The sequence below is a fragment of the Bidens hawaiensis genome, unplaced genomic scaffold, assembly GCF_021521415.1.
Source record: "Bidens hawaiensis isolate Kalapana, Puna unplaced genomic scaffold, B.hawaiensis_p1.1 tig00077042_1, whole genome shotgun sequence".
Lineage (NCBI taxonomy): Eukaryota > Viridiplantae > Streptophyta > Magnoliopsida > Asterales > Asteraceae > Bidens > Bidens hawaiensis.
The window spans coordinates 1,598-9,929 of NW_027503279.1; the positions used below are offsets into that span (position 1 = coordinate 1,598).

At 36.6% G+C, this 8,332-nt stretch overlaps 1 long non-coding RNA gene across 1 annotated transcript; it reads right to left on the minus strand.

Moving 5' to 3' along the window:
• Positions 1–3,791: 3,791 nt before the first annotated feature.
• On the minus strand, positions 3,792–4,352 carry LOC143606762 (uncharacterized). The gene is made up of 3 exons (XR_013148811.1): positions 4,257–4,352; positions 4,017–4,136; positions 3,792–3,916 (listed from the first exon to the last, which is right to left on the minus strand). It is a non-coding gene; the product is annotated as an uncharacterized LOC143606762 (long non-coding RNA).
• Positions 4,353–8,332: the final 3,980 nt, after the last annotated feature.

Below are 8,332 nucleotides of genomic sequence, written 5' to 3' on the forward strand. Positions count from 1 at the left end.
AATGTTTCGGGTTCGTGTTTAATTGGCATCCCTTACATTTTTGTTTCACTTTGTTTTTAACTTTTTTATACCATTATCTTTCTTTCTCTATCTTGTTCGTGTTAGTATTTTGTGTAATTAGATTAACTGGCCAATCAATGTAATCATAATAACATTAAGCAAGTTCTGGATGTGCGGAGTGCACTCTTGCTTTAGTCTACTATGATCTTAGGGGTGAAGCCCCTAACGAACATGTGTCCGGGGCAGTGCCCCAGTTGCGTTGTTCTATGGGTGGCGGCCCCTAGCAGGGTTCAAGGGGTAGAGCCCCTGGCTGGGGTTAATTTTATGATTATGTCACACATAATCATATGTATTATTTGGAGTTTATTTATTAATGTCTTTTAAATTTTAAATAGATGACTGCTTCAAGAAGTTATGAAGCAATTGTCTAAAGTGGAAACTGCCATAGAGATAAAACAGTTCATGTTTTGATTGACGCTTTCTCTGGTTCATCTTCTTCATAGATTCCATACTAAAATTTGTTGTCTAATTGCAGAGTTTTATCTGATTAAAGTGTTTTGAAGAACAACCAAAATAATTTTTAATTTGAAAGTCATCACACGACTCTCTGAATAATCCATGTTGCTATTTCAAAATCCCCAACAATTCGTCACCTTCACACATTCAAACCTAAACATTGATAATCAGAATCCTTTCTTTCTTCAAAGATAAGCCTCAATTATTATATAATATAACTAAAGAGTTTGGTGCCGCAAAGTCTCGATTGGGCCATTTTGCAGCACCTTATTGGCAGTATTTTTTTTAAATTTTATTATTGTTTTGTTTTTGAGTTTCGGTCGTAATGAACATAACGAAAGCCTACCAAATATGAATTGTGGTTTTGTTCATTTTTTATATTTTGTTTTAGTTACGGTATTGTACCGAAGGTGACGGAAACTGAACGAATTCGCATAGACTCGCCGCATTTTGTTTTACTTCCAGTACCGTAATGAAAACCAGCCGAATGTTGACTTTTGTTTTTTTAGTTCCGGTATTGTAATGAACATAACGAAAACCGACTAAATTCGCGTAGACTCAACCGCATCAACACCCGGGATTGATAACGGTCGGAATTTACAAATGATCCAGTTTTCCCGACCGATGACACACCATTGGTCCACCCCAATTTTATATTCTTTTTGTCTTAGTTCCAATACAATAATGCAAGTGTAACATCCCATTTTCTAGTTTCGGTTAATAAAGGAAAATACGAGTTATTATGAGTCGGGCTAGTGTTGAGTTAAATGAATATGGGTTATGGACTTAAGTTATAAGGGAAAGAAGGAAAGACCATGGGCTTAAGCCCATGATCCATAATTATATAAGCCTTAATTACCCATTTAATCATTCATTTCTCACATATTCCATACACCATCAAAACACACACTTAAGATCTCTCTCTAGTTCTCTTCTTGCCTAAGCCGAAATCAAGAAGGAAACCAATCACCGACCCGAGGTAATAATAGTATGATGTTTATAAACTTAAAACCGTTAGATTTAGTCACGAAACGACGAGCCGACACCGTTAAACCGTTAAGTTACGAGATCCGGGTATTATCGGGTATAAACCGAACCTAAGATGAGTTTAGGGGTCACCCTAGCTCAGATCTGGATCAAACGAGACAAAAAACGGTGAAAACGGTGCTGAAACACGTTTTTCCGGCCACCGCCCGGTTTTCCAGCACGGCGGCGCCAGAAAGACGGCGCCAGAAAGGCGGCGCGAATGTTTAAGGTTGTCAGAGAATGTTTCTGACATTCTCTGACCTAACCTAACCCTAATTCGTTACAGAAGCCTAACGAACTAACCCATGATTCGTTAAGCCAATTCGCTATGGAAGAATAACGAACTAGCTTCATTTGCTAACTAATTCGTTAAGCAATTCGTGTGCCAATTCGTTAAGTAGTTCATTAAGGGCGAACTGGCGGATGAACCCCAGTTCGTTAAAGGTTCAGTTCAGTTCGCTATGAATTTCAATTCGTTAGAAGAACCAGTTCGCTATGATAGTTGATTCGTTAAGAACTGAGGAACGAATTGGAAGTTTAACAAAATGACAGAATGGTCCCTGGACTTAGAAAAGAATGATTTAATTACAAAGAAGCCCTTGAACTTTTTAAGTTAGCAAATTTAATGATGACCCAAAATTCTAATGGAAAATGTGTTAAGACAGTTAATGGAAATAAAATTTTTCCAAGCTGACTTGGCAGCTCAACCCCAGCCAGGGGCTCTGCCCCTTGGACCCTGCTAGGGGCTGCCGCCCCTAGACCCCGCTGCCAGGGGCGCTGCCCCCGGACCCCTGTTCGTTGTGGGTTATATAAAGATAGAAATACGTTATGCGTAGTAATAGTTAATTAATACATGTAATTATTACACAGTTAGCCATGCACAACTCAAGAAAGGAATAACTATAAACAGGGAACGTAACCGCATTCAGGTGAGTTTCTAGCCCCATTCCTTGTTATGTTTTCGGGGTTGTGTGCATACTCGATGTGATTAGTTAATACACTTATCCTAAGTGATAAGTGTATGCCATATATGTATTATGTGAAATGTATGAATGATTTCTTGTCGGTACATGAACGATCTTCGGAATTGCATGTACTGCCAGGAAATGGTTTGATGTTATATGTATGTTGTAAGATGAAGAATGAATGATGTATGTACGTACGTAACCGCATTCAGGTGAGTTTCTAGCCCCATTCATTGTTATGTTTTCGGGGCTGTGTGCATACTCGATGTAATTAGTTAATACACTTATCCACTACTAGAAAAAAGGCCTTCAATGAGGCCCTTATGACACGCAAATGTGTGTCATGCCCTGTCATAAATTGAATATGACACGCTTTCAGTGTGTCATATTTTATGACACGCTTTAATGACACCCATTTGTGACACACGTTCTTGACATGCATTTATGACGCGCTTTCAATATTGGTGTTTACGACACCCATTAACGACATGCATTTATGCATGTCATTGTATAACTTTTAATTTTTATTTTTTTTTGTTTTGCATAATTAATAATATCAAAATTAATGACTCCAAATATTGCAGCAAAACTATACATTCCATTTCTAAATTAAACATCATGAATCAAAATATTACATATAATCCCCAAGTTAACAAAAGTGTTGGTTAATATTTAATGTAATACATATCACTAACGAAATATAAACGGTGTGTATACGCCGACCAATCTTCTCGAACAACATCGAAATTTGTCTCTGTGTATCCGTGTTTGCCTCCACTAACCTAAGTTAAAAATTAAACAAAAAACGTTAGGTCAAACGATGAGACAATTCCATATAACATTTTACAAAGTAAAACAAACCTCATTGAGCCAAAAAGAAAAAGCCACCCTGTTGATTGCATCCTTAAAGTCTTCGGTCCAGTATCTAATCTCAGCCGGTTGTTAACATCCAGTAGTTGTAATTTCTGAAACAATAAACTATGTAGCTGGTTAATGACATAAAATGTGTATCTAATCTAATAAAAATAAAGAAAAAAGTGACCCGTTTGATCTTAAACCTTTTTATGTTTTTTCTCACATATTAATACTTTTTTACATTTTTTCCATTTATATAATTTCTGAGGTTATTTGACTCCTTTGAAATTCTAAGTTACACAAATTTGATTTTATACAATTGATATTTTTATCGTTACTGTTATAAAAACCATATTTGTAATAAAACCATTATGCAAAAAAAAAAAAAAAAAAAAAAAAAAAAAAAAAACCTTGAGGTTTATGTTGATTCCTTCCTTAGCTTTGTTTCCTTCATGGACTCTAGCAGCAAATGCAGGAATATAGTGACCGGCATATGATTCTTCGGTTATATAAAAGTCATTTTACACAAATTCCGGATGCTCTTTGAAGAAGGCCTAAATTATAACATAATCAAAGTAACCAAACAGACATTATGCATAGTTGCATAATTACATATATTAACAACACACTGAAATAGTCAAATAGAAAACAAACCTGTAATAAATCATATAAGTCATCACTCACGCGCTGCTCGTTGTGTCGAATGTCTCGTTTATCTGAGCTGTAACTAAATCCGGTTCCAATAGGTTGGTCAACAAACAATAGGTTGGATGCCTGGATGCCAACAAACATATAATGTTATACACTTATATCACAAGTTATTAAAATTTAAAAACATACAGATTAAATAAGTAATGGGAAATCAACAAATAGATAAATTAATAATAATGTTACCTGATCCCATCCATATTCATTCCAGACAAGAGAACCGTTGTTTTGAATTTTCAAAGGGCCATTTTCATAAAAGAGTGCAAGCTCACTGCTGCATACCGGTCCTCCGGTCAACCAGATAACAACAGATCCGTTTTACGACCCCTCTTTTTGAAGAAAAACGATATTGTCAATTAGCAGTGTACCAACTACCAAGGATCAACAACCTCAATAGTAGTATGTCTGCAATTGTAAATCATAGTATCATAAGTTTCGGTTTCACCAACTTCTAGTAAACACAACTAAACTAGGGATGAACGGTACTGACCGGTACCGGTACCGAAAATACCGATCCCGAAAATCGGAAATTCTTGGTACCGGTACCGAAATATTCGGTTCGGTACCGTGATGGTACTGGTACCGAGGGTAAAAAATCGAGAAATACCGGTACCGTACTGATCCCGAAACTTAAAACTTTGGTACAGATTCGGTACCGACGGTACCAAATCAGTACCGATTTTGCTATCCCTAAACTAAACTGTATTTTAGGATACAAAGAGTTATCTTTCACCGTGTTCTTTAAATCCAAACTTTTATTTGGTTGTGAATCACTTATTTACTATTCAAGTTCATAATCTCCAACCCTACTGAAGTCAAGTAGTGCAAGCTTAATAACTTCAAAAATCAAGTGAATTAAAGTACTTAGGGCTCAAATTGTACTCATAATTGAGCTAATTCAGCATCAACTTTGTAATATATAAACTCAGTTCTTATTCTTTTCGTCGAATTCGAATCAAAATCGTTATTTCAGTTCTTCATGTCTCATATGTAAAGATAAAGAAATTTAGCAAATCCAAGTAATTAGGGTCAAACTGTACGGAAATTTCAAAGATGTCAACATATATTTTGTAACGATTAGAGAAAATTTTAAAATCGTACCTCCTGATGTAGTAATTAGGATTAGATAGTGGTTGCGTTGGTGATGATACCGGCGGTGGTCGGTCGCGCCTCACCAGCCGCGCCATAATCTGGAATAATCTAGGCGGAAGTAGAGATCAATTGTAAAATGACATCGCACGATTTGAGACGTTCGTGATGAATTCCATGGCCGGCCGTGGTGTTTGGATTCCGGTGTTCTTGGCTGAAAGGAGAGATATGAGGGGGGTAGAGTTTTGAGGGAAGAGAGAAAGAACGGTGGGTTTTGGTATAATTTATTAGGTCAAATAAAATGGGTTTGGTTATTATACATTGGGGATGTTAAAAGAGTTTTAACTTTTTGAGTGAAAATTTTTTTGAGTGAAAGATGACAGGCATGGATGACACGCAAATTTATATTTGCAATTTATGACACTAGTTAAAATGAGTGTCAAAAATCTTATAATTTTCCAAAATTATGACATTGTTTTAATGCTGGCACAATTGCGCGTCATAAATCACGCATGTCATTGTGCTCGTGTCATGGAAGCCCTTTTTTCTAGTAGTGATCCTAAGTGATAAGTGTATGCCATATATGTATTATGTGAAATGTATGAATGATTTCTTGTCGGTACATGAACGATCTTCGGAATTGCATGTACTGCCAGGAAATGGTTTGATGTTATATATATGTTGTAAGATGAAGAATGTGTTGGGTTTTATACAAGATTATCAAAGTTCAAGTTAACCATATTTAACTAGAAAACGCAACGGAAGCTTAGATTTTAAAACTTGTTATGAACATACCATTATGTTAATACTAAAACCCGAAGACAAGGATCAAAATTACAAGAACAAGATGCTCACAAAATGTAAATTATACCTTCTTCTACCTTTAGAAGAACAAGAGGGTTGTTGAAGGGATGGTGGATGAATGACAAGCCTCCAAAGAAGAAGACCTCAAGAGGTGATACCCACGAGCAACACCGGACGAGTGTTAGGACGAGAACACGAGAAACCGACCACCCGAGCCCTCCTTCCTTTCCTTGTTTCGGCCGAACCTTAGGGAGAGGGAGAGAGGAGAGTTTTTTTTATTGCACTTAAATTTGAAAGACAAGACACTTTTGCATGTGTAGCTAGTGGGTGTTTATATCAAAAAAAATGTCCAAGAGTCACAACACAATATTGGTTTGTTGGGGTGGTGGTGGGTCCCACCCAACCGGCCACACCCTCTCTTGTTTTTTTTTTTTTTTTTTTTGTTTCATTTATATATATATATATATATATATAAAACTAGCCTACACTATTATAAAACTATTTTATAATCTTTTCTTAATTATTTAACCAATTAAATAATTAAATAAATAAATAATCCAAATTATTTATTTTGATCTTTCAAGTGCAATTTTTCAGAAAAACCGATTTCCTAAACTTTGTGTTCGGTATTCGTTTAAAGATCATATCTTAAACAAATACAATCCGGTGTCTATCTAGCTCGTTATTGGGTATGACCCGACTTGGATCAAGCACAGTTAGCCACATTAATCTAAATAAGTGTCTCGGGCATACGAAATTTCAACAATCTCCCACTTGAACGAGATACGTAGACAATTAATGCTAGTGGTGAATCCCGCCTAACTCGGTCCACCACCCCTAATGTGTTTGACGAAGTGTCATTCAATAACATCATCCTCTCCAAGTACCCTACTTGAAAATGATTTAGGTGAATCAATCATTATATCTCTTTGTTACTAGATGTCATGTTGGATCTAAGAGACATAGGCGATCATTCTCTTTACAATTCAACTTTATCAGGCCTTAGACATCTAAACTCTCAACACATAAGAGGAACAAATTCCATCTTGACTGTATACGCCTCTCACTATCACTTTATACTCCACCTGAGCTCATCCTTATGTACCATCTTTTACGAATAGCGAAGGGGAGAGTCAAAGTGTAATACTTGGTGAAAATCAAGACCCAGTATACATCTCAGGTCTAAGGATAATATGAAATTCTCCTTTACTCAAAATTACTAATGATCAGGTCCATTGACTCCATGTAGTAATATTGAGAGCGGGTCAGTCCAATATTCGTATCCCACAAATATCTATGAACCTTGGCAGCAAACCTATGCTCCATATTCATTCCTTATGAATATCCACCAATCCTAGTTCATAATAGTCTTGCTTCATATTTGTTCCCACAAATGTGATCGACTACGGACTTTTAGAATAAGATAACTTATTCATGGATTAAACATGCAAAATTAGAATTTAACTCAAGATTCCATAATCATATAAAAGAGTTAAATTACAAAAGTCTTTTAAACGTAAATACAAAATAGATCAAATCCAATTACTAGAATATCGGAGTCCTAAGCCACTCGCATGACGCTCATGTTTCGGTCTTTCTAGGAGCTTCGTGAATGGATCCGCAAGATTTTGATCAGTTCCAACTTTGCGAATACATATCTTTCCTTTTTCAACTTCATCCCTTATGTAGTTGAATCTCCGCTCTATGTGCCTTGTCTTTTGGTGCGAACGAGGTTCCTTGATTTGTGCAATCGCACCCTCGTTGTCACAAAAGATTTCTAGGGGGTCTTGAATGGAAGAGACCACCCCTAGATCAGTAATGAATTTCTTCAACCATGCAGCTTCCTGAGCTGCCAATGAAGCGGCGATGTATTCTGATTCTGTAGTGGACAATGCTACCACTTCCTGTTTTGAGCTCTTCCAAGAGACAGCTCCTCCATTAAGAGTGAACACATACCCAGACTGTGATCGAGAATCATCTCGATCAGTTTGGAAGCTCGCATCCGTGTAACCTTTTATAGCGAGTTCCTCCTCACCAGATCCATATATCAGAAACATATCCTTAGTTCTCCTAAGGTATTTCAATATGTTCTTAACAGCCATCCAATGACTGTTTCCTGGATTCTGTTGGTATCTGCTTGTCATGCTCAAAGCGCATGACACATCCGGTCTAGTACATATCATCGCATACATAATGGATCCTATAGCAGAAGCATATGGGATTTGTTTCATCATCTCTTGCTCATCCTTTGAGCTTGGACATTGAGCTAAACTCAATATGGTCCCTCTTTGAATAGGTACAAAACCTTTCTTGGAGTTTTCCATCTTGAACCTTTTCAAGATCTTATCAATGTATGTACTTTGGTTCAG